A 26,954-nucleotide genomic window follows, 5' to 3' on the forward strand; every position below is an offset into this window, starting at 1 on the left:
GGGTCCAGGGTCTTCAGTCAGTGGCTTCACGGCAGGACCAGGGGAAGGCGCGAGGAGTGCCCCCTACCCCCTGGCCTCTGCGTTAGGAGCAGGAAGCTCCTTTTCTGCTGTTAGGTAAAACAGGCATTATTGTGCCCCCCCAGCTTGGTGGAAGGGCCAGTGGAGGCCCGGGGGGGCCCCCAGAGATCACGGCTCCCCAGGAGGGGCCTGTCATTAAACCGGAGAGGGTGCGTGGTGCCCCCCTACTGCCCTAAGTTGTTTTTGCTGGCTTTGGCCCCCCTCGTGAGGGCCGGTTGAGGTCCTGGGGGGCCCCCAGTAATCACGGTCCCCGGAGGGGCCTGTCTATAAAAGAGAGGGGGTGCATGTCGCCCTCCTCTGACCCCAGAGTATAAGGGAGGCCCCCGTTTTGCGCATAGGAGTGCCGGGGGCCCCATTGTTCGCCTTCTAGGCACTGGAGGTGCCTTCATCCAACCAGATACTGTTTAAAGGACCAATATAGTTGCAATCCAAAGTTCTTTCCCCAGACTTTTGTTTGATTTATATATTACCTACCTGCATTTGATGTTTTTACATATGTGTATGCAAATGTTCCTTTTATGGACATGCTTGCTAATATGTTTTTCTTACTTGCCATATGTTTTCTAATGTTCCTACTAGGGGCATTTTATGATATTCTTATGACAAGTGCTGTGATGTAATAACGTGTTTTCCTGACTACTGCTTATGTTGCAGAATACTGAGTAACCTGTGTGTAATGTGTGACTACTGCTAGGTTGCAGAGTAACTAAAGTGTAACGTTCTGACAACTGCTAAGGTAGCAGGATAGTACTGATATGTGATGTTTGGTCTGATAATTGCCTTGTGTACAATACAGTATATTTTCATATAATCTGGTGTTGTGTTTCCTTTGTGGTGGGGATATTGCGTCACGTGTGTTGTGTGTGTTGTGCAAACGCTTTACACATTGCCTCTGGGTTAAGCCTGACTGCTCGTGCCAAGCTACCAAGGTGGTGAGCAGGGGTTATCATGGACGTGTAACTCCCTTGTTCTGACTAGAGTGGGTAAGTTCTGCCTGGCTGAGGTGCATACCCTAGCCAACCAGAAACCCCATTTCTAACACATTGCAATTGTAAATTTAACATAAGTAGGCGTTGAATATATTCATGTTACATTAACTGCAAAGTAAAATACATGTTAATACATTCCAGTAATTATGATGGGGAACTAACATCTTCAACATTAGCATGTGACATTTAAAACACTTTTATTAAGAAATTCATTATCGTTTCAGTGAAAACTATTTCTTGACATCATAGGGAAACACATGAAATCAAAACGAATTATTATACTTAGATTAGAATAGCTATACTGCATCACATTAGATCAATAGTCAACAATGAATGCAATTCAGTATTGGTTTTCAGTGCACGACTTCACTGTTGACGTGTTAGAAATTCACACATCAAAATGAAAAACTTGTCACGTATTGGTCATCATTGTGAAACAAAAGGTAGTAGCCAAATCTCAGCTGCACCACTCTCAGTCATTTCCCGTTCTAAACATCCACCCACAACCTAAATTCACACAAACATACAGAGGCAACTCTTTTCACATCACACACTATACATGAGTAACATGCTGCACGAAAAAACCCACAGAAAGATATGTTGGAAAAATCAAATACTCTTGGGGAATTCAAAAGTAATTAAAAGTGAGATGCAAACAGGATCAACATCCTCTTCCAAGATGGAGAGGCCATTATCTGTTTTTGCTGGTGCTGGGGAGGAAGGGGGGGCAGGATAATTATAGATGCAGTATCAGCCCTACTGGGCCCCCAACTCCCCCCTGACCCTCCCACACTGCTCAACCTCAGTGAGACTGAGCCTAGCGTAGGCTGACAAGAACAACATATTGAGGCGAAGGCCTGCACATAGTGAGAGGGGAGACACACCGAGGCTGAATCCAGCAGAGGGTGACAGGAGCCACGTACCGAGACCAAGATCTGCAGACAGCGAGGGGTGAGACACGCTTAGGCCAGGCTGTACATCTGCTCTCTCAGAATCGAGACAAAGAGGGCAGACTCTTCAGCTCTGTGGGATAGCGAAAGCCCTAAAGCCCTTGTGATGCGAGTAGAACATAGAGAGGTGTACAGAGTTCAGTCTCTGTGGCTGATGGGGCAGGAGAAATGAGGCAGAGGCCTGATGCCCCAGCTGGTGGTAACAGAAAAAGGAGTACATAGACCAGGCTCTGCAACCAGTGTGACAGAGCAAAGTGCACAAATTGAAGATCTCCAACTTCTGCGACTGGGGCCAATTATGAAAGATGAGAGACACTGGACGGAAGAACGGATTGAGGATCTATTGGTTCACCATGTTGTTTCCAAAAATAGGGTGTTAAGAAAGGTTACTGCTATGGGGCCAGGCCCATGCAATGGAGTTTATGGACAATTTTACACTAAAATTTATCATAATACTCTGCCAATTCTGAGAGTACATCGCGGCATCAGCTATACTAAGCGTTCGAAACTCTGACTTCCCCTGCACCTTACTCATGTAGAGTGCAGGTGTCCTATCACAAAACCAACTGACTGGGTTTCAGACAAGCGATCGGGTTCAAGTAGTTTTAAAGAATCCAGAAAAAGTAAATTTGGGGAACACTTTTACTCTGTCTCGTTCAGTACCTGAATATCAACGTTTAAATATCGGGCTACCAAGCTATCATAGCCAGAATATCAACTACCACAATATTGTGATGAGAGGTATATATTGGCAAGTGTACATTTACTATACTTAACTTCATATCTATATACCTTGATGATATATACATTTCAATCTTTGTGTGCTCAATTTTCTGACATACACCCTGCCCACCAATGACACGTACTGAAGAAGGACCTACCAATTACCAGTCAGGTAATCGTCCGGGGAGGAAAGTCTTCAGTGCGGCAATGAATCACTTCTTCTCTGAAGTGACGTGATGTGCCAATAGCAGGAACTCTTGTGCATCCCTTGTGATGAAAGACATGGTCTCAAACAACAACTTATGTGATTGCGGAATACAAATTATGTCCACATATTCATTTCCTAAATTATGTTTTAAGACTGTAGAAATGTTACGATCATTTCAAGCTTCCAGGTACAGAATCCAGCCGATAATAGCCAAATATAGTTCCAAGGAGTTTTCAGGTAAAAGGATTGAGTCAGTGATTTTGTGGTCAATGCTTTAAATAGATATAAAAAAGTGTGAGTACACAAAATTTAGAGTACCTGTTTGCTCCTGAGAAGTAACAAGAGCACTGATTCCTGACCTGGAGCAACGTCCCTTCAGTGCACCCCTGAAGTCCTCCACTGGCGTTTGATGTGTTATTCCTCCTTTTGAGGAACTGTAGTCCATTGTTGTCCAACATTCATTGCTCAGTATTCCAAGTATTGTTGTACTTTACTTAGTTCGATATATTTTTACAATAGTAGATTCTCCTTATGAATAAGATTTCAAGGCTGTAGATCCTGGTTATATGTACATATATTAATATTCCCGATGCACTTCGGGTCGCAGCCCTTCTTCGGGGGATATATGTACGCCTACAATACAAATAACACAAATAGTGCAAACAATGGTAGGGGCGGAGTCCAATCAGATTATTAACCCTGGTGTCCACCAATGACCCACATGCCGTCATCAATATCTTGTACTCCCCCATTAAATGTATTGCAGCAGAGCTGAGATGTGCAGGTACTGTCCCTTTCAAATTGTAGAGGTGCAAGTACTCAGTATCGGACAGTACCTGCCCATTAAAAGCACTGTTTCCTGTGACTCCATTGTTTGAAGTTTTTCATTCATATTTGGATCTAGTAAACCTGAAAGCGGATTAGTTTGTCACTTGCGTCAAGCACATCAAAATGCTTGTAAAAAAGGACTAAAAGGCATGTTTCCAAAAAGGATGTAAAATGAAAGCTTATCCAGAATCGATGTAAAGTAAACAAAAAGGGAACAAACTAAGTGTCATTCATTTAGTAATATGTAGGAAAAAAGTCTGTGTTCTCAAATCGTTGGTGTGAATCTAGTAATGGCCTTGATTTGGTTTTAAAGGTGAAAGCTGTCTTTAGATTCCGAGACTCCCAAAGGTACCCAGCAGTTAAACAGTTTAGTAGCACAGAATATATCCAGAAATGTTTATTTTTGTTTGCAAAAGTTGTTCTCCCTTTGATTTTCATTACTTGATTTGCTGGGTGGTAAATGGCGCTTGTGAAACGAAACATCACACGTTATTTTATTTCCTTAGGCACCTTCTACGGAGTCAGTGACAGTAACCTCGCTTTTAAGGAATGTTCAGATGTTGCATACCTTTTCTCTGCCCTAGGTATTTGCTCTTGTCCCAAATCATCTTTACCTGCCTCATTTACTATATGTACTTACTCTCGTAAGAACCGACGATTTACATTCTCATAGTAATTTATTCTTAATGAGACCTATTGCAATGTAAGTCTCCAGCTAATAAATAACTCAACAGAGCAGCCTGTGATTTCCTAGTGGATATGTGTCCATTCTCATGCACTGCACATGCGCATAAGCCTGCTGTTAATCCCCTTAGAAAAGGCTTGCATGAAGACAATTTAGTGAGTGGAATTTCTCAAAAAATTATCCTTTCTCCTTCCTTTGAGATTGATCAGTGCACATTATTGCCTGAAAAGGATTGTTGTGTGATCGCTTGAAGGCACTTGAGCATTGCCTTGCGATCTACAAAGGTGCAAGAGTTTTGGAGAATGAAGAGATCCCCAATGTGCCCTTCGTGGCAGGTTTTCACGTCTATTTTGCAGCATTTTCTTGTCAGCCGTGGCCATGCATCTCATATTAGGATATAAATTTCATGATGTCCCACTGCTCTGGCCCTATTCTGTCAAGCTGGCGCGCGGCTATGGTCCTGTCAGCCTAACACTGTCCTGACTCTGCGGCTGCCAACTGCCTTCGTGCTCAGGGGTAGCCACTCCACATCCTGCCCCACGTACCCCCTGTGGTCCGCTGGCAGCGCATCCCAAACACATACGTGACTCTTCTACGAAGTGGATCCATGAGCTGTCTGCCTTGACCTGACAGCTGGAAGTGGCTGTCAGTGCTGCGTGCTTCTGGCGGTTATGGCTGTCATGCGGATCGGCGCTTCCACACAATTTCTCGCACAGCCCCATTTATTAATGCTCTGATCATTGGTTTGAGAGGTTTACAGTGCAGGACAGAAAGCACATTGTCTTGTTGATTTGTTGCCGCTCAAGAGCGAGGTTGATGCCTAGTAGCTTCTAGCCACCCCTCTGTGTCACCGAAGAGCCCTTTCTGTTCCTTATGACTTCTCTGGACAGGCTTCTAGATCGCGGGTCAGCTTGTTATGTTATCAGCATCTGCTTAGTGCTCTCCCTGCCATTGGATTGGCTTGATAGCGCTTTCAACAGTCTGGAACTTTGCACCTGATTCTGGTGTTATCATCACAGATCACACCTTGATTCAGCTTGTGATCAGATATTATAGATATTTTGTTCTGCTCATTTTCTTGGTTAATATGTTATTACTGATTTATTGATCTTTGTGCCTATGTTTCAGAAGTTCAAGAGGAAAAGCTGGTTAGGCATGGCACTCAGATCCTTGGAATACTTGCATGGATGTAGGTACCCACACAGCATAGACCTAGTGAGAGGGGCATCAGTGCGCTATGTGCTTTCATACCAAAAGAGCATAATCATAGTCAGCACAGCAATGGAGAAAGTGGCACAAGCAGAAGCTATGCTACATGTTCTGGGTAGTGATTCCTCTTACTGCTGTATGTTCACGCCAAATCAGCAAAATGCCGATTGGAACAGCAATCAAAGTTTGTGAAATGAGCAAACTGTAGGTAACTTTTCAGGGATAGACATAGGGGGTCATTCCGACCTTGCCATGCGGCTGCACTCACGCGGCCCCCATTCTGACATTCCCGCTGGGCCGGCGGGCGCAAACCAAGTTTGCGCCCGCCGGCCCAGCAGGAATGAGGCCGCAACACAGGAGCCGGCTAAGCAGACAGTGAAAAGCTGGCCGGGGCCCTGTTAGGGGGCCCCTGCACTGCCCATGCCATTGGCATGGGCAGTGCAGTGGCCCCAGGACACCCCTTACCGCCAGCCTCTTCCTGGCGGTGAAAACCGGCAGAAACAGGCTGGCGGTAAGGGGGTCATAATCCCCAGGGTAGCGCTGCTTGCAGCGCTGCCCTGGCGGATTATCACCGCCGGGGCAGAAACGGCGGAAAACCGCCGGCCCCGGCGGTGCGACCGCGGCTTTACCGCTGCGGTCAGAATAGGGGAGAAAGCACTGCCAGCCTGTTGGCGGTGCTTTCAGTCATTATAGACCGCCAGGGTCAGAATGACCCCCATAGTACCTACTGATATACTTTCACACCAAAACATGAGATAATAATCAAAGTTAGAGACCTGAGCAGACCCTATACAACCTTTTAAAAGCTCGGATTTTACAGGCTTTTGTTAGGTTGAAAAAAACGAATTTTGAGACGTGGTTCACACTTTGAACCCCTCTCACACTCCCAAATGTGGACAATCTCAGTCTAGTAAGCCTTTGTCAGGTCATGGCACAAACCCTGGCCAGACTAGCACCCTGCACACGCAAGGGTGAGACATGGAACATTTGAGAGGCTGCCCTCGAAGCCCACCATGCCAGTCCAAGGCATTCCTTTAGACCCCAGAGACCCTTCCTATTACGTGTGTGCTGGAAAATATTCCCGCACTCCTAACGCCCTCTCCCTCCCAGCCCTTCTTCTTTTAATGTTAACACGGGATGACATTTCATGGTGAAAACCTAAACAGGCAAAGGACAGTCAGTGTTGTGGTGAAGACGACTCGCCCAGTAACTCGTCTAGTGTGTCATAGACTTGTTTGAACAGTCGTTTTATCAGCTTTAGCCCAGCTTATTTCTGAAATATTTCAAATCTGCGTCTTGTAAGAAACAGCTTTAGATGCTCACTGGATACTAGTACTAGTAGCCAGGGCTCCAATAGGCACCGAACATTCACTTCAGTTTCTACCCTTCCCTAGACATAACCAATCGACTACCCCTCACCCTAGTAAAAGGCCTTTGTTCAAGACTAGTTGCCACGGGCTGCTGCGTAAATCGCTTTTCCGGCCTCTCTGAAGGCAGGATCCAGGCAGCAAAGATAGTTTACTGAGTGGCACTGCCCTTACCGATGTATGTTAATGCATGGCCGAAGACGGTCACTTCCTTGACTGGGTTATAGGAAGATGTGTAAGTGCTGCTTTCCAACTGTTTCATTGCATTATGAGCTATTGAGGGCCCTCCCTAGAAACGTGCAGTAACAGCCAGTGAGCAGAGTGGTCAGTGAAGCCTCTGGGAGTTAAAATGTTGTGATGATATGTTATGGGCATAAATAAAGGTCATATTCTGCCATTGGTATTGCCTTGTAGCACTTTTGGCAGTCTTGCAACTTTCCACATGGTTGAAGGATAACAATTGCAGAGCAGAGTCTGACTCAGCTTCTGAATATCAAGTTGTATTCTCAGTTAGGCAGCTAAGTCTTATTCATTGAATTGTGTCTATGATTTTCAGTCTGGAGTCTTTTAGTGGACTAAATATTCTCTTTTGCATGCTTAAGTACGTCTTAGAAGGTGATCCTAGTTCCTTAATACCATCATTGTCATTCAGCATTCCCCATCAAGCGAAGGGCTAACACTGTTATGCTATGTTATGTATGCCTGCAGAGCATGCTTATTACCTGGGTAGGTATGCTGGCACTTTGAGAACGGAGATGCTGCCCAGGCTTGGGCTGAGTTTTCAGTTTCTTCTGCAATTCTAGGAGTGAGCTTCAGTGGCGGCTGTCACAAATCCCAAGGGGATGGGCGGGGGAGAGGGAACTGAGACGGAGGGATGAAAAATAAAATAAACTTACCTTACCTTTGTCTCTGTCTCCTGCTGCCTCGCGCTCCTCTTCCCTCCATGTAGTGTCCCAGCATTTGCAGGGACACCAGCACAGGCGCCCCAGCAAATTCTGGCACTGCTTTCATGCTAAACATTGCATGAAACCAGTGTCAGGATCGGTCTGAGCGGCAGTCGCTTAGACAGTGCCCTGAGTTCTGTGCATTTTCTTCAGCTCAGCTGTTAAATACAGCCGGACTGGAGAAACCTAAGTGTGCATATTTGGCTGGCCTGAGCCGGCCGGCCAAACACACATGCTGATGTAGGTGCACACTCTCTCCTCTCCCCCCCCAACCTCCCGTTGCCCTGCCCCACCCCTCCCTGTACTGCTGGTTGAGCCAGCAGATAAAAAGTAAAACAATAGGTCAACTATCATTTTATTTTTTCTCTTGTGCTCTTGGCCAGGGGAGTGACACTCCTTCGCCATAGTGAAGGAGGCACCCCTGGTGAGCTGAGGGCCCTAATATAAGGGGGGTTTGCTACAAGCTTTAGAAGCTTTATGAAATAGACACTGAAGTTTAATAACAGAATGAGTGGAGGTTTCTGGATTGTAACCTGCTTTCACTGTAGCAAAATACACATCACCGTAGAGTGCTTTTACAGACAGTGAGTTAGAATTCCTTTGCCTTGGAGGACCACTGTGACACTGTTATTGCCCTGTGCGAAGAGTACTAATCATTCCCTGTTTCTGCTTTCTAAACAAAGCACGGTTTAAAATGTGTGATCACATTATTCTTTGGTCCCTCTCCCACACATTCTCCCCAACACCCTTGCATGCTTGCGGGCCGATGCCTGTTTCCGAATGATTAGCATTTCTTCTGAAAGCCGAAGTGCTTTCTTGAGGAACAGTTCGTTTTTAGGCCTCGGTTAAGAGGGGGCTTTGTTGTAAGACATGCAGTTTACAGTGCATCACAGTGCAGTACAGTTTACAGATTACAGTGGGCTTACATTCACCCACTGCTTGTTATTGGTAGGCATCATTGTCACTCTCATAAGCTTGCTTCTTATTTGTCAGTTTGCTTCTCCAATGGAGCATGGATACATTACTTGTGTCCTTCCACTGCTCATTTATCAAATGCAGCTTTTTTGTTTGTTTTTTGTTTAAAGGCTTTACAAGAATGTGTGTGTTTTCAGGCTGTCTACTTTGTGTACTTCCCCCCTCCATGTTCCTTTGTTTTGCCGTCCCTTCCCTTGCAGTTCTTGCTTCCCAACACTCCCTTGTCCACTGGCTACACCAGTCACTCTCGCCCATCATCTGTGGTCAGTGTGTTTCCCGATTCCATCATTCCACCATTTAGTGTCTGTGTGCTTCCCCTTCCCCTCTCACTTGCCCTCCGTTGACCATGTGCTGACCCACTCCCACACTCTCTTCCCCTCTTGTGAGCATCTTGCTCAGCCCACCTGCCCTTCATTGTCAGCTTGCTTCCCCATCCCCTTTCTCCCACTCTCTGTTGTCAGCTTGCTTCCCCATCCCCTTTCTCCCACTCTCTGTTGTCAGCTTGCTTCCCCATCCCCTTTCTCCCACTCTCTGTTGTCAGCTTGCTACCCCATCCCCTTTCTCCCACTCTCTGTTGTCAGCTTGCTTCCCCATCCCCTTTCTCCCACTCTCTGTTGTCAGCTTGCTTCCCCATCCCCTCACCCTCACCCTCCATTGTCTATTGCCTTCACAGGTAGTCCCAGCCACTCTCTGTTGTCCGTTTCCTCCCACGTTGCTCTTATGTGTTCTCTCCCCCCACCCGCATCTTTCTCTCCCTCCATCCCTTCTTTCATGTTGTATGATGTCCAAACACTTTCCCTGATTTGTTGGATTTAAACAAAAATGAAAAATACTTTAGCTTTGTTTGAATCATAGTACTTTTTTTCATTATTTTTAGGCATGCTGCACAGCAGCCACACTGCTGTACAACATGGCTAAAAATCATTTCCAAGGCCATTAACGCTCAGGCAAGACCCATTGACTTTGCCAATTCTTGTGAGAACTTGAGTCTCTGTAAAAATCTTTCATCCTAATCCCTTTCCGTGGGTGTAAACAGCGGCTGAATTTTGAAAGCGGTGTTACGTCAATACCTGGTTTGAAGTTGAACAGCACAGAGAGGAGGAGGAATAGGCTTCTGACGACCCCTAGCTGCTTCGAAGGTATGACCACATAGTATTCAGTAATAAAGACAGTGGTTATCATGATGCGGCCTGCATTGTGGTAAGACGGTCATTATTAGTCAGTGTTGGAAAGTCCTCCTTTTTTCCCTGGTCAAACTTTTTGGACAGATACTGGTGGTTACTGACTCTTGGCTTTGCCCTGGGTTCTGCTTACCAGTTCCCAGGGCCAGTGCCCTATGTAAACTGGAAATGCAAATTAGGCTAATTATAATTGGCAATATTAACCTACCTATATAAGTCCCTGGTATATGGTAGGGCATGTAGATTGAGGGACCCCAGCATAGGTAGTGCACCCATGGGTGCACTGCTGAGGTGCCCAGTGTCATTTTAAAGGCAGGCCTGCCTTGCTGGCTGCTTTCAAACTAAAGTTACATGCAAATTCGACTTTGGAATTCAAATTATTTCAAAAGTCGTAAACTACCTTATTTTTACATATAAGTCACCCCTAAGGTGTGCCTTATGTGCCCCTAGGGTTGGGTGCCATGTAACTATAAGCAGGGACATAAAAATAGTTTTATAAGCCCTGGTGAGGTAAAACAGCCAAATTTGTTTTTCCCTCATTGCAGTGAATGGGCTCCATAGGCTGGAATCAGGAGACTTTATTTTAATTTATAAAGTCCCCTTAGGTGTCAGATACCTTAAGTTTGGTATCAAATTAATTGTTATATTATATCCCACAATTTACAATTGTTAGATTTAATGTAATGTGTTCAGGTAAAGAGTTTTAAGCTATACCTAAAAAGTTGCCAACTTCAGCCCTGCAGTGCCCTTCTCTGATTGGCCAGCCTCTGGAAGCCTGGCCAGGCTGCACCTTGATAAGGTGTGAAGTGGCCTGGGCTGAACACAAAGAGATGTGCCTGGGGGAGAAGCATGGAGGGAGGAGGGCTGCCAAACTGGTCTTCAAAGGCAGGGAAGGACATTTGGAGCAACCTATCACCTCCCTCACATCCTGCAAACCCAGACAATTAGGTGCCCCCTTGATTAGATTAGGCAAGGGCAGGAGAGGGGTGTGTTTAGGATGTTTAGCCACACCAGTGGGTGGGCTCAGCCAGATTTAACCTCCAAAAATCATTTTTCATAATGGATTTTTGGGGAATGTTGCTCCCTGGGATTGATTTTTGCCACACTTCTCGCGAAGTGGTCATAACAGAGGGAAGGACACTGCACCTGACTGGAGAACCAGGACCCCCCTGTTTTTCACCCAGGAGCAAGGATAAAACTGGCAGAGCTGCACCCACACCTCAGATCCCTACAAGGAAGAATTACAGGAGAAGAAGGCAAGCCTCCTGGTCCCTGACCTGCACTTGGACACTGCACTCTGGAGGACTGCACCAGCTGCCTGGCTTCAACTGGTTCAAGGAGGGACTCCCTGTTTGCTACAGGTGAAACATTGCTAACCAGAGTCCCCTGCACCAACTCCTGAAGAAACTGACCATCTGACCACTGTCCAGTGGCCAATTTGGAGTTTGCACCAGATGCATTCTGGGAGTTGTAGTCTGCGTCCCTCAAGTTGCAACTTAGAGCCCCTGGAACCTTGAGGTGAGCTGTGGACACCAAAAGAACCTTAAAAGAACATCTAGAAGAAGATCCAGAAGTTTGGAGAACTTTTGGAAAAAAGCTCCATAAGGGACTGACCTGCCGCGGCAACTGTAGTCGGCTTGCCTCAACCTCAAACCGGCCTGGCTTGCAGGTTCATCCCGGTGAAGAAAATCTCAGAAAAAGTGACTACGTCCGAATGTAGAAAGTTGACCGGGACCTCCCAGGCAGTGTATCCGAAGAGGGCTCCAAGTACGTCGGATCAAGATTCAGGTTTGCCCCAGTTGAAGGATTTTCACCTTGAAAAATCATCTCAATCCGAACATACATATCTCCACTGAGGGCTCCCGCGACGCGTACCCAAGAAAGAGTTCCAGGAGGTCGGACTGGACGGACGACTTGGTCCAGCTGAAGAAAATCTTCAAGAAAACGACTAAGTCCAAAGGTGAACCTTTGAACGAGGCCTCCCGTGGGCTGTGGCCGAGCAGGGCTCAATTGCGGTTGGCCTTAAACTTTGACTTTGCCCCAGATGACCAAATTGTCGCTATTCGTTTCTAAGCTCTAAAAAGCATTAATTCTTTAAAAATTCATATCTCCAGTTCCCTTTGTCTGATTTTATTCGTTTTGGTGTCATTTTAAAGCTAATATTTCCTGTTTTTATTAATTGGTTTTGGATTCTTAAACTGTTTCCTGTGTTTTATTTATTTACTGTTTTGTGATACTTGAATGCTTTACGCTTTGTCTCCTAAGTTAAGCCTTGTCGCTCGTTGCCAAGCTACCAAGGGTTGAGCTGGGGTTAATTTACTGAGACCTAACTGAACCTAGTAGGGGTTAGTGACCTATTGCTAAGTGTAGGTACTTACCTGCCCTTACCAATAACCCATTTTCCAACAGTCAGCAGCACTATGTTATCCTATCACAGCTCAATACCAACGAGAGATAATTCTCTCCATTCAGCAATACACGGGTGTACAGTTCAGGAATGCTCCTCGATGCCTCTTGTTGTTCCCAGTGTCCAGAAGAAGGTGGTCGGGCACACCTAGCTGGTCCTGATGTGGATCATAGGCGAGGCAAGAATTTGGTTGCATCATGCAGTAAGTCCGGGGTGGGTACTCACCTTGGGCTTGAGGATCTAGGGACCCAAGTGAGACAGGCGCCAAGCAAGAGGGCCCTGACAGAAGTCCAGGTTGTCATGGTTCCACTTGCTGGTGGACAAGAGAGGTACATGCACTTCTGGTATTGACCCCCTGCCCCAGGGTTGGAAATCCCTATGGCCAGCCTTTGGGCTGAGCGGGGGCGGAGTGATGCAGACTTTCCTGCTCCACTTCCTCAGAGAACCATTGGCAGATGGTTGCTGCAGGGCCAAGGGAAAGTGCGTACGACCGGTGGCCACCTACATAGAACAACAGAAGGAAAAGGTCACTGGAGGAGCTTGGGAGGTCCTTTCCATGGCAAGGAGTTCCTCAGTGAAGGGTAAGGACCCTGTTGTGGGCTTACTCTGCAGAAGGACTGTTCTTGGGTTCTTGAACAATAAAATGGAATTCCAATAGAGTCTGGGGTGGCAGGAGAAAGCAAATGGGGCTATAAGTTGTGTGGGAGCCTTTGAAGGGCTGAAGGCGAGGAATGAGGGACAAAAAAGTCTGTACAGGTGGTGGAGCACAGGGCTGCTCTCATGTCGGTGTTGGTAAATATCATGTAGCCAGTAGTGCCTAATGTGGGGCATGCAGGGGATGCGGCATAATGGCAAAGAAAGTGGTGAAGGAAGAGCATCACGCAGCACCCCCCACCACCAGGGCCTGCTGGAATTTTAACAAGGGAGCCTGCCATAAGTACCCCTGTAAGTTTTGCCATGGCTGCTCCAGGTGCGGCGGCAGGTATTCCCTGCTGCAGTGCAAGGCAGGGAGCAACCGGTGGGATGGGGAAAGGGGATGGCAAAGTAGTGGCAGCAAAGGATGCCACCAGTGAAATCTCCAGTGAAATCAGAGGCAATGCTTCCATGGCTGAAGAGATATCCTGATGTTACAAAAGCGGCTTCCTTGTGGGAGGGCTTTATTTTGGTTTTCACATACCCTACATTGGTCCCCGAGTGGGTCAACAAGCAATCTGAAGTCCTGCAGATTGATGGAGGAACTAGTTTAGGAGAAGCTGTGCAAAAATGTGAGTCAGAGTAGGATGACATGGTCTTTTCGATTCCTCCTTTGAGGAACTTGATGGTGTCCTCTGTAAGGGTAGTGCCAAAGAAAGCCATGGGGGGTTCAGGCTGATACACCATCAATCATGGCCTTAAGGGGGTTCTGTGAATTATTTTATCGATCAGGCGGAGTGTTCTGTCTCATATGCCAGCATAGACACAGCCATTCAGTTAGTGTGAAGGTGTGGGGCCAGTGCAGAAGTGGGTAAGGTGGATATAAAAATGTCTCTTTGCCTTCTGCCAGTGCAACCTGATGACTTTTACTTGTTGGTAATACAGTTTCAGGATGGCTATTTTGTTGACAAATGCATGCCTATGGGATGTTCTCTTGTGTACACTTTGTTTGAAAAATTTAGGAACTTCCTGGAATGGGTGATTCTCACAGTTGCAGCAATAGAGCAGTTTCTTCATTGCCTGGATGATTTCTTGGTAGTAGTATGATCAAAGGGTAATGGGAGAGTATGCAATATTGATGAAGAGATTGTTGGTGGTTGTGGATCATTTTGGTGTCACACTGGCATCTGAAAAGACAGAGAGACTAGCAACTAATTTGACATTTTTGGAAATTGAGTTGGACTCTGTGTTGATGGTATTGCGGCTTCCAAGTGACAAGTTGGAGGTGCTGAATGGTTTGATTGAAGAACTACTGCAGAGAGGGAAGGGTGAGCTGAGACTGGCACAAAGGGTGTTCTGACATTTGAAATTTGATGTAGGGTCCCCCGGGGCATACTTTTTGCAGAAGCATTGCCTTTGTGATGCAGGGGTACTGTATAGCCACATCACAGGTTTCATTTGTCCACGCAAGTGAAGGATGGGCTGTTGCTTGGAAGCATTTTTGGTGAGTTATAATGGAGTGGTGCAGTGGTGAAGGTGGTGAGCAGGATGTCTGCTTCTGATGCTTGAGTGTTGAACATTCTCAGAGACGTGCTTCACAGTGGGAGAGCTTTCATTGTTTGTCCCCAAGTGTGGTGAAGAAAGGTCTTCATGTTAGAGAAGACTTGTGAGACATCGGGCTGTGAAAGTATATACATTAGTGGAATACTCGCTGGCAGATTGAACAAGGAAGATATACCATCAGGGCTGAATGGAGATCATAGCCTCAGGTACCAAGTGGTGTGGCCAACACAAGGTGTGGTTATGGTTGAGATGGAAGGACATGCTGGAATTTATTTTTGGTCAAATAGAGAAGAGTTTATGTGTGAGTACTGCATAAGCAGCAAGTTGTCAGGTATTGCATTCTGTAGGAAGATGAGATGGGGGAATGGTCCATGTGGAAGAGAGCTGGATTGGAAAGTGTTAGCTGGCTGGTTCCGACTGCATTGCTAGGTGCCTGTTTTGATCAGGTCCTGAGAGCAATAGTAAAGCAAGCAAGCATTGCATAGACTTCGTGCCTGGAAGGGGCAGCTCTTCACACCACTATTGAGTTTCATTTGTTTCGGCACCTTTAGGGTTTCAGAGTTGGTGGGTGGGTGGGAAAGGAAGTTCAGGGATGGTGTAGACCAGCCTGCTGTGGCATTCAAAAGTTTTTGAAGTGCATTTTGAAGGTCTAAGACTAACCATAGAGTTAAGGGTCCCCCTTTTTTTCCACAAGAACAGTTCTGCTGTAAGACCGGGGCAAGTGCTGGAAGTGTTGAGAAAATGCTTACAGGTTTTGGGCTTGCCTGCACCGAACTTTGGCACTCACTCATTTTGGATAGGAGCAGTGACAGAGGGCTTCTGGCTAGGGAAGTAGGAAAACAGACTGAAGGGTTTGGGTAGGTAGCAGAGCAGTTGTGTGTGGAAGTATGTTTGGCAAGAAATAAACTAACGGGCTGTTTGCTTTATTGGAAAATATAGGCACTCCTTAGTGAAGTGGGCCAGGATGCAGGCTAAAAGTAAATTTGGATGCAACCAGCTGTGGCTGGAAAAAGATGGTGTCAAAGTGCATTGATTTGGCCTTGGTGATATGCTTTAGGGGCAACTGGTGCAGCCCTTGTGGGAATACAGGGCAAAGAGGGGCAAGACTGATGTTTTAGTCATCCATCTAAGGGAGAATTATATGGTGCAATCCACTGAGTTGGATTGCTGAAGTCCATGAAGTGGTGCTTGAAAATGCTGAAGGCCAGCTGGGTTTTCACAGATGTTTTCTGGACTAGGCTATTGCCTAGGAGAGTGTGGAGGGGCATGCTGTTGCCAGCTGTGATAAACAGAGCCAGGAAGGAGGTGAATAGAGACATCAGTGGTCTCTGCAAGATAAGAGGGTTATAGGGGATAGCACATCAAAGCATTCTTTTTCACTCCCCACATTTGTTCAGGCTTCAAAGGATGCACTTTTTTGAGCAGGGCAAAAACGCGATAACCTGTATTTAGAATGGTTGACAAGGTCACTGGAAGACGTATGAAAGACCATAAGAAGCTCTGAGATAAGGGGGAAAGAAATGACCGCTCATGGAGTGTGTTTCTTGTGGTGTGGAAATAAACTGTTCAGCTAATTGGGGGAAAGATGGGGTATTGTAAAAACAAGCAAAGAACAATGGAGCCAGGATTTGGGCAAAGGACAGGGGTCTGGTTCATAAGTAGGCAGGCTCTGCATTATGGTAAATATTGATTCCTATTTAAGGACCACAAAGACTCATGGCATTTCAAATGCTGTGTGCAGTTTAGAAGTGTTTGCGAGTAGTATGTTGGGAGTGGGAGTTACTTAAGTGAGGCAGGTTGGTTTAGAATATTTTTAGCCCAGTTGATAGGGTAGCATGTGTGGCTCCACCGAAGAGCTACTTGCCAGTGATAAATAAAGTGGCCTTTTGCACTTAAAGCAAGACAAGTGGTGTCATCATTTCCACCCAATTACCAGTTTAGCATCTCCCACTCCATTTCCATATATTGATATATAGTTAATATATTATGATAGAGACATTTCTTTCCTCTCTTGCGACCTATTTACACTCGCTAGTGCTTAAGGTAGAAGATCCGAGTTGTGTTTAGAGACCACTTTAATGTGTTCGAAAGATTTGAACAAGGCTAAAATTCGATTAGTATTACAACTTACAAATGACTGAAGAATGCCTGCTGAGTTTAAAGCTCAGCTAAAGCTGAACTGCACTCTAATGATTGAGGCCTCGAAACATCCTAACCCACATACCTGGGCCGGAGATATTGGTTTCATTTGTGGCTTGGGTCAAACCGGCTTCGGTGTTTAATCTCTTCCAGGAGACTACAGACAATAAAGTAAGAGGCATGTTTACAAGCCCTGTGCGCTGTGGGTGCATCACTTTTTGTGATGCACTGGCGGGGTATAGTGCAGGTCCATATCAACAAGGCCATGCAAAGCCACTTTGTGTGACTTTTCATGGCCTTCTAGATATGATGTGAGGCATTGCAGTGCAAGTAGCTGCGTTGCATTACACTGTTTCAGGGAGGCGTACTACGGGAGTTGTGGTGGGTGTTTCCTTGCAACTCCCATGGATTTTGACGCATTCCTAGATTTACAAGGACCTGTTAACCTGGAAATGAATCAAAACTGTATGCCTCCACAGGGTGGGCGCGATGAGGAGAAATATTTTCATTTCTCCTCGTTGTTTCTGCTTTCCATGTGGGTTACTTCTGCAGCACACATGGAAAGAGGAAAATGCCTCTCTGGATTGTTTTTGTGCAGGAAAGTGTCCCTTCCTGCTCAAAAACAACCCTACTGACAGTGCAGACACCCTTGCACCCCTGCGTTGGTGCTAAGCAGCAATTTGTGTGTTAGAGCAGGCGAAAAGGACAGAAATGCACTGTATCTTGCAAATATGATGCACTTCTGCCCTTTGCCTGTGGCGCAGGGCAGTGCAGCAAGGTCACTTGATGTGCTGTCCTGTGCCACGGTGCTTGTAAATATGTCCCTAAGTGTTTCGGACTGTAAAACAGAAACAACGCTACCATAGAAACGAGCGAGGATCTCAGCCCTCTCCTTAATATGTGTACCTAAAGGATAATCAATAATACCTTTTGTCCGTTCTATTTGTCATAGTTAAAGCATCCAGGCTGGTGTAGATGTGAAAGGTCAGAGGGGAAGAGACTGGACCCTGCCACTCCCTCTGTCCCAACTCCGCGCCACACTCAGCGGCACATCAGGAGAATCACTTGCCAGCCTCACTTTACAAATTGGGTACCAGACTGACAAGAAAAATTAGAGGGATCAACTTTTTCATGTCCTTAACAATTATATTACATAAAAAATTGAAGAAAAAAACCTAAGCAGTGTTGTCTGTCAGAAATGACTTTTCTGTCATGAGTAAAGCAAGGACAATAACAAGACTACTCATTGCACATTAATGGCTTATGTGTATATAGGTCGAGGAGTAACATTATTGAAATAATTACCGTTTAAATAGACGAAAACGTACACTAAATTCTCTGTGAACAACTACATGTGTTCATTACTAGCTAACCATTAGTGATTCATGTTTTCCCCTCAGAAGATTCTGTGTGTGACTTAAGCATGCAGTGATTTAACCTCGTGCCTCACAAATCACTTTCAGATGTTTGCAGTGGGCATGTACCCACTGAACTATCTTACCAGGATTCACTCATGAGGCCTGTAGATGCAATCATTGCCCTACACTCAGCACCAGTGCTATATATGTAATATAACGAGTGCCAGTGCCCAAAGCGCTGCTCAGAAGTCTGCGGCCGGTGGTATAATGTCAGTGTGCTGAATACCAAGGCTGACTAGTTTTGAATCCACCTCAGCAGGCGCGGCCCGTCCCTTAGGGCGGAGGGGCCACATCCCCCCACCTTTTGCCCCTCATGAAGAGTGTCTGTCAGGATGAACAAAGGTCAGCCTGACAGACCCTCTTCATTTTCAGCTCAGACAGCCAGGAGCGAGACATGTGCGAGGAGGTCACAGCTCCTATTGGCGTGACCTCCTCGGCTCAGCAAAGGTGACTCAAGGCCCTCCCCTGGGTGACGAGGAAAGCGTCACCCATTGACTTCGACCTAGGCGCTTAAGGTTTAAGCCCTGAAGCGCCCAGGGCGAGTGTCAATTAGTTACACTTCGTCACAGAGTGTGGTGGGGTCAGCAGTCTTACTGACCCCATCCCACTCTGTGACGAGACTGGAACGGCTGCCTTCCCTCATTGGCTGACCTATGGTCGGCCAATGAGGGAAGGCAGCAGTCCCAACCCTCCTGGGACCTCGAGGCTGAAGGTAAGTGTGTGTGTGTGTGATGTTTTAAAATGAATGTTTGGTGCGTGCGTGCATGTTTGAATGTTATGAGTGCTGTTAACAGGATGTGCCTGCATGCGTGTGAAAGAACGAGTGTGTGTGAACTTTTAAAATGAATGTTTGGTGCGTGCGTGCATGTTTGAATGTTATGAGTGTTGCTAATGGATGTGCGTGTGTGCGTGTCTGTGTGTGAAAGGATGAGTGTGTGTGTGTGCTTCCCACCCGCCCCCCTCCCTCCTAAAGCTGCCAGCCGCCACTGCACCTCAGCTCTCTTTAACCCAATGCAAGACTCGCCCTCCCTCTTTATCTCATTCTTGTGGGTTCCTGCTTTCCTTTTTGTGATTTTTGTCTGTCTTTTGCTTTCTCTTTCTTTATCCGTGTCTTTTCCATCTATTGCTCTTGGGAAATGTCTGAAGAGGAAAAATAAGTGGCAGTCCTGAAAAATGAGTGCTGGTGGACCCCACTGGTCTAATTAAGCCCTGTCATCACGTTACCCACTTGAGCTATCTTACCTCTATTAAAGGGTTACATGTGCTGGATAAACACAGAACACTACAGCAAACAAATTAACCTCCTGATCTATCTTCCTTGCAAAGATAACACATTTTATTAGTGGGTGTTCAGCAGAGCTATTGACCAGCAGCTCACAGGTGTACACTCGGTGGTTCTCCGGCAGACCGAGTCCTTTGTTGTGCATCGGTGGTTCATCTTCAGAGCCAGCACGGTAGGGCTGCTAGTAAATCTCCAGCATACATAGCTATGAATAGTGCACAGGTGTACAGTCGGTGGCTTTACACCGGACCTTAACTTCAACAGTGTACAGTTGTACACTCAGTAGGTCGGTAGCAGAGTAAACTTTCAACCGTACTCAGGGTACTTTCGCTTTGTAATCAGCAAAGGCTTATCTCACCTCAGCACTGCACAGGAGTACAGTCGGTAGTTCTCTATCCGAACCAGCTCTCAGCAGCAGAGAGGTGTGCACTCAGTAAATGATCTCCAGTAGAGTTCATTCTCGCCAGTATGCAGGTCTACGGTCAATAAACCTCCAGCATTGTCAATCCTCACCAGTATCCAGGAGTTAATCCTCAGCAGTACACATTTACAGTCAGTAAACTTCTATCAGAGTTAATAATCAGCAGTATGCTGGTGTACAGTCAGTAAACATCCAGCAGAGTTAATCCTTAGTAGTATTCTGGTGTACAGTCAGTAAATCTTCACCAGAAGTGAGTTTGTGTGCAGTCTGTAAAGCTCCAGCAGAGTTAATCCTCAGCAGTAAACGTACAATTAGTAAACTTCCATCAGAGTTAATCCTCAGCAGAATGCTGGTATAGAGCCAGTAAACCTCTAGCAGTGTTAATCCTCAGCAGTATGCTGGTGTACCATCAGTGAACCTTCAGCAGCGTTAATCCCCAGCAGTAAACCTCCAGCAGAGTTAATCCTCAGAAATACACATCTAGAGCTAGTAAACTTCCATCACAGTTAATCCTCAGCAGTATGTTGGTCTACAATTAGTAAACCTTTAGCAGAGTTAATCCTTAATACTGTGCTGGGGTACTGTCAGTAAACCTTCAGCAGTTTTAATCCCCAGCAGTGCGCATGTGTGCCGTCTGTAAAGATCCACAGGAGTTATCCTTCAGCGGTACACATATAATCAGCAGTATGCAGCTGTGCTGTCAGTAACTATCCAGCAGTGTTAATCCTCGGCAGTGCCCAGGCGTACAGTCAGTTGTTCTCCAGCCCAGCAGAGCTACCATGCATGCTCTTCATTTATAGTTTGGGGTTTCTCTCATTTATACCTTCTTCTATAACCAGTTCCTGGTAAATGCTCCTTCTTGAGCTTCTGTGTCACGGTTCAGAGTTTACCATTACTTCCTGCCCGGAGAGGAAGTCCTTTTCTCCATGAGTCTCTTCGATGGAAAGGGGATTTGGGTCCTGCTCCTTGGAGCTGTGCACTTAGGGTCAATGAAGGCTGCACAGCTGAGTCCCAATCCTCAGTCTTGCTTGGTACAGACTTACATTAGAGTTCTGCAAACGTTTTAATAAGCAATAAAAGCTACGTTTTTATTACACAAGAATAGTCGCATAGTTATCCTGTTATTGCACAGTTTCCCGCTTTCCTCCAACTCCACACTTGAGTAACTTTTACTTGCAAGTGCTGGTATGAGAAATTATATGCAAGGTCATTCCTTCCTTGGGGTTTTCTTCTAAAACTACTTTCAGAAGTAACTCATGAGCATTTTGAATGAAACTGTATAATTTGCTTAGCTGTTTCTCATTCGTGACTCAACCAAAAAAAACACTTACACAGAAACTTCTTGACAAAGTCTGATTTTCCGGCGAAGCACTTTTTAGGCTGAACTATGGGTGTGTTGTTTACAAGAATAACGCACACTTCCTATGGAGGAAAACTACACGACTTCACGCACTCCTCCGCGTGAAATACAATTTTGTCAGATTCTGAACTGCTTGAAATCTGCCTCAAACCATGACTTTCCAAAACTTCTTTCAGTTATCAGAGCTTCTTCTTGCAACTCAAGACACTTTCTTCCTGACTTAAAGTTCAATACGAGCCCTGCTGTCGCACGACTGACATGTGTATAGCAGTGATAGTCAGGGGTGTGGCTTCAGGGTGAGTGTGCAGGGTGCTACGCCCCCCAATAAATGAATTTTCTAATAAATAGTTGGGTACAGATGTTTTAATTCGGGTATGGTGAGATGTCTGCCCGATTTCACCAGGAATTTTTACAAACATTCGGACAAAAACTCTCACACACTCAAAGTCGTCAAAATATTGGTAATGTTACAAAATATTGTGTTTACCCTCAAAGAGATCCCTTACCGATCCACATTCCTCTCGCTTTCCACTGCCCCTTAGGCTCCCCCCATGCACCCTGCTTGCCGTATACTGCATTAAAACATCCTATGCCAGCCTGATTGTCGTAAAATCTGAAGCTCACACCCGCCAATCTTACTGACCAAGCTAAGCCCCTGGTGATAGTCACAACATAGTTTAAATACTAGTCTTGACTCAGGATGCCCTGTTCTGAGGGATATGTAGGCAGGAGACTCTTTAAACTTAAGTACTCCATTCTCCTGGGAGCCTGAAGGTGAGACAGCTCACACTGTGTGCATTATCTGCAAATCTATTGGCTTTGAGACTAGTTGTTTCCTTTGGAAACGTTTTCTTGTAAAAATGTAAAACTCCACTATTGGAACACGGTCGCCCATGCAAGCATCGCACAGAAGCTGCCTTCTTTGAATGTTTTTTTTTTTTAATAAAGTTTTACAAAAAACATTCATAGATGAACCTGTGTGCTCTGGCACACATGAAAATGTACTGCATATATGTTATAGGCTATTGTGGTTTTGTTTGTGATAAATTAAAACAAAAGATGGCTGACCATACATGAGCGAACCTGGGCATCCATTTTGGAATGTGAAGGTCCTTTCCAAGATGGCAGCAGCTAGCAGCACACGCATGGGATGTCGTCCACTGTAGGCCCGCGCGAGAGCACTGTAGCTGTATCTGAAGAGTTCTCACAAGAAAAAAAATTAAAGTGATCCAAAAGGGAAAATGTGTCTGTCTTAATTGGCATACCAGTCTCTTTTAGCACAAATGAACATTGTGCATAGGAAAAATACCATCACTTATAGTAAGCTGAGGCAATGGCTGCACTGGTCTCACCTGTGCCTTATACTGTTTGCTGTGGTGGACAGAAATAACATTTGAATGACACTACAACGGACCAATGGCCTAATTAAAAGTCCCTGATGGTATACTTAAGTAGTTTAAGTATGTTTTAGAAAAACAAACTCCGTTGACTAATTCTAGACATAAAAATCGCACTCTACTGGTCCTTCATCAGCAAGCCAATTCTATCTACCCGACCTGCTCTAAATTGCTCACCTGTTCCCCAGAGAGCTTTCAAGTAGTTTAACTGCACCATTAAATACGTGACAAGTAGCCTGCATGACATAAGTGTCCTCCAAGGCCGTGGACGGTCAGCAGAGGGTTTTAGCCAATAGTTACTACCTAGCCCCGCTCAGTTGCAGCAGAAGGATGAGTTTGGCCTTATCACGTGGTGCACTCAGCTCTTCCCCGACACCTAGTGTGATTTTAGGCTCCCACGCCTGCCGTCGCTCACCTGGTTCATACATAGGGATAATAATATTGACACTGGAGGATGTGTGTGTAATTTCCCAGCCACATCCTCCATGCTTTTAAGTAAAACATGTCATTATGGTTATTATTTCCCTCGCAGTAGCTGCAAAATGAGGAAACAAGCAAGGCTCCCTGAAGGCGGGGAAGCCCCACTCCTCCGCATGTTGCTCTTCGGCAACAGCCTCTCGTCATCCCATTAGCAGCTGGAACCACGCCGAGCTGTCACCGGGAGTGATGCCGACAGGAATCAATAGAGGGCTGGAGACGTGGGCCGGGGGGAAGCGGGGAGGGGGCTCTCTCATTATGAACAGGCAGGCATTACTGTACTACAGATCGAGCAGCGAGCTTAATGCTAATGGGAATGCCGATAAATCCTGTCGCTCGGTTCCGCCGCTGGGCATGTGCATGTCAAAGCAGATGAGGCCGGGCCATCCAGCGAGGTCTGATTGTGTCCGAAGGGCAGGGTCAGGAGTATATAGCATGAGTAGTGAGATCCAGCCTCATCCCAGGAAATCCATGATGCAGAAAGCGCGTACTAGGAATCCAGAAGCCTCCTGCAATGTCCGTGGTGCACAAAGCATGAACTCTGGGGTGCAGCCGCCTCCTGCAGTGTCCAAGGTGCACAAAGCATGAACTCTGGGGTGCAGCCGCTTCCTGCACTGTCCAAGGTGCGCAAAGCCTGAACTCTGGGGTGCAGCCGCCTCCTGCAGTGTCCAAGGTGCGCAAAGCATGAACTCTGGGGTGCAGCCGCCTCCTGCAGTGTCCAAGGTGCGCAAAGCATGAACTCTGGGGTGCAGCCGCTTCCTGCACTGTCCAAGGTGCGCAAAGCATGAACTCTGGGGTGCAGCCGCCTCCTGCAGTGTCCAAGGTGCGCAAACCATGTCCTTTGAGTCCATCCGCCTCCTGCAGTGTCCAAGGTGCACAAAGCCTGAACTCTGGGGTGCAGCCGCTTCCTGCAGTGTCCAAGGTGCGCAAAGCCTGAACTCTGGGGTGCAGCCGCTTCCTGCAGTGTCCAAGGTGCGCAAAGCCTGAACTCTGGGGTGCAGCCGCCTCCTGCAGTGTCCAAGGTGCGCAAAGCATGAACTCTGGGGTGCAGCCGCTTCCTGCACTGTCCAAGGTGGGCAAAGCATGAACTCTGGGGTGCAGCCGCCTCCTGCAGTGTCCAAGGTGCGCAAACCATGTCCTTTGAGTCCATCCGCCTCCTGCAGTGTCCAAGGTGCACAAAGCCTGAACTCTGGGGTGCAGCCGCTTCCTGCAGTGTCCAAGGTGCGCAAAGCCTGAACTCTGGGGTGCAGCCGCTTCCTGCAGTGTCCAAGGTGCGCAAAGCCTGAACTCTGGGGTGCAGCCGCTTCCTGCAGTGTCCAAGGTGCGCAAAGCCTGAACTCTGGGGTGCAGCCGCTTCCTGCACTGTCCAAGGTGCGCAAAGCATGAACTCTGGGGTGCAGCCGCTTCCTGCAGTGTCCAAGGTGCGCAAAGCATGAACTCTGGGGTGCAGCCGCTTCCTGCAGTGTCCAAGGTGCGCAAAGCATGAACTCTGGGGTGCAGCCGCCTCCTGCAGTGTCCAAGGTGCGCAAAGCCTGAACTCTGGGGTGCAGCCGCCTCCTGCAGTGTCCAAGGTGCGCAAAGCCTGAACTCTGGGGTGCAGCCGCCTCCTGCAGTGTCCAAGGTGCGCAAAGCATGAACTCTGGGGTGCAGCCGCCTCCTGCAGTGTCCAAGGTGCACAAAGCATGAACTCTGGGGTGCAGCCGCTTCCTGCACTGTCCAAGGTGCGCAAACCATGTCCTTTGAGTCCATCCGCCTCCTGCAGTGTCCAAGGTGCGCAAAGCCTGAACTCTGGGGTGCAGCCGCCTCCTGCAGTGTCCAAGGTGCGCAAAGCATGAACTCTGGGGTGCAGCCGCCTCCTGCAGTGTCCAAGGTGCACAAAGCATGAACTCTGGGGTGCAGCCCAGAGGCCGCCTACAATGTCCAATCACATATTTCTTTCCAGGCATGCACCTGAGTGTGTCCTATAATTATCTTGAGGGTTGCTTGTATCCCAGATCTTAATGTACAATTATACTCTGTAAGAAGGCCGACTGACGCAAAAATGCACATTTTTTATTTTTGTTTTTATTTTTCCCCACAGGGAAAATATGTTCCTCATGGAGAAACCCCCTCCTCTACACCTCCAACAGGTTTCAGGATAATCCATTCTCCTTCCCACTATGAATAGAGAGTTACTCCATCCTTTTGCTGGAGTAAAACTCCAACTGTTTACAGGGTGAGAAATGACCATTTACGGCCATAAATAGTCTTGTAACTCAGCCCTCCATGTGTACGGTACAAGAAAGCACATATGTGCGACGAGGAGGAGAGCTGCAACTGCTTGAAAGGATAACATGTAGATCGTGTGTTAAGAGGAAGAATAGAAACACGGAGTACCTCTAATGAAGAAACAGTGCCCAGTGCCCCCACAGCACACAGGTGTCACAGTGCTCACAAGGCGTCTGCAAATAGGCCTCTCCGTGCCCATAAACACACACGTTTGTCCTCACTTATGCCGCTGTTCTCCTATGGTTGTGACACTGTGTTACACCACATGCCACTGAGCGAGTTTCAGTGTGGGAGACATGGCAGGATGCTTTTCCGGGAGATGCAACCAACCACCTGGAAAATCAAGGGCAGCGTGCTTGTGTTGATGTACTGCATCCAGCCTCCTGATCCGATGCTGCTTCTCAGAGGGAAGACTAACACCAGACGACAACACACACACACTCTCACACTCATACTCTCTCACACACACACACACACTCTCATACTCACACACACACTCTCATACTCACACACACACACACACTCATACTCACACTCATACTCACACACACACACTCATACTCATACAAACTCACACACACACACTCTCTCTCTCTCTCTCTCTCTCCTATACCACTGTAGTGAGGGCGTTCACCATAGAGTGTCTGTTACATCAAATACACACCTCATTGTATCAATTGTGCATCAATGTGGAGAGTGTGCTGCACCCTTTACAAGGGCCATTCCAGTGGTCACACCACAGAAAGAGGGTATTCTTCCAAATATAAGGATCATTCTACTGTCAGAGGCACACAGTCTATAGGTGATTGTTATGGCATTGTCATACTGGGTAGATTGGGAGCTGTACCAAACACTGAGTCAGGGCCTCCAGCTATCCAGTCAACTTTGGTAAAACTAGGTGGCAAATGGTAACCTATCAGGCCTTCCAGAACCCACTTGTCAGACAGATGTCCTTTCTCACCAACCATCAATACAGACACAGTAGATGGCTCTGTCGTTGACCCATCAGAGGAATACTATGTGTTAACACTTGATCAGGGAATGGCCTTGGTACCAAGAGCGGGGTCTGAAAAGTGTGTAGCGCAGCTAATCAACATCTCCCATATATGGATAGAATCTCCTGTTGTTTCTTTTGTAGAGGTAAAATCTTGTAATACCCATTTCAGAGTTCAGTAATTATTTTTAATGTACTTGTTGCATTTTTTCTATTGTGTTGTAAATTCTGTCCACATGCATTGTGCCTTTTTGTAGATCATGCCTGGGCTTTTTTTGTCTAATGCTGAGCACAACTCTGTGTAATGTGACTGTAGCAACAGAGACACGTTATGCAGCATCACGTCCAGCATAGAGACCACCATGGACTTCACAAAACACGCCAGAATAAGACTTTTCTTCAATTTGCACTGCATATTCCGGACCACAAGCTACTGAACAGCTGTGCACATTGGAAGA

General features: G+C 46.6%; 1 protein-coding gene across 12 annotated transcripts in view; it reads left to right on the plus strand.

Annotated features, from left to right (window-relative positions):
- The window catches only part of TSPAN4 (tetraspanin 4), a 2,368,794-nt gene that overhangs the window by 1,915,740 nt on the left and 426,100 nt on the right, over positions 1-26,954 (plus strand). The gene's annotated exons all lie outside the window — the stretch shown is intronic.

Source organism: Pleurodeles waltl, chromosome 3_1 (assembly GCF_031143425.1).
Source record: "Pleurodeles waltl isolate 20211129_DDA chromosome 3_1, aPleWal1.hap1.20221129, whole genome shotgun sequence".
Taxonomy (NCBI): domain Eukaryota; kingdom Metazoa; phylum Chordata; class Amphibia; order Caudata; family Salamandridae; genus Pleurodeles; species Pleurodeles waltl.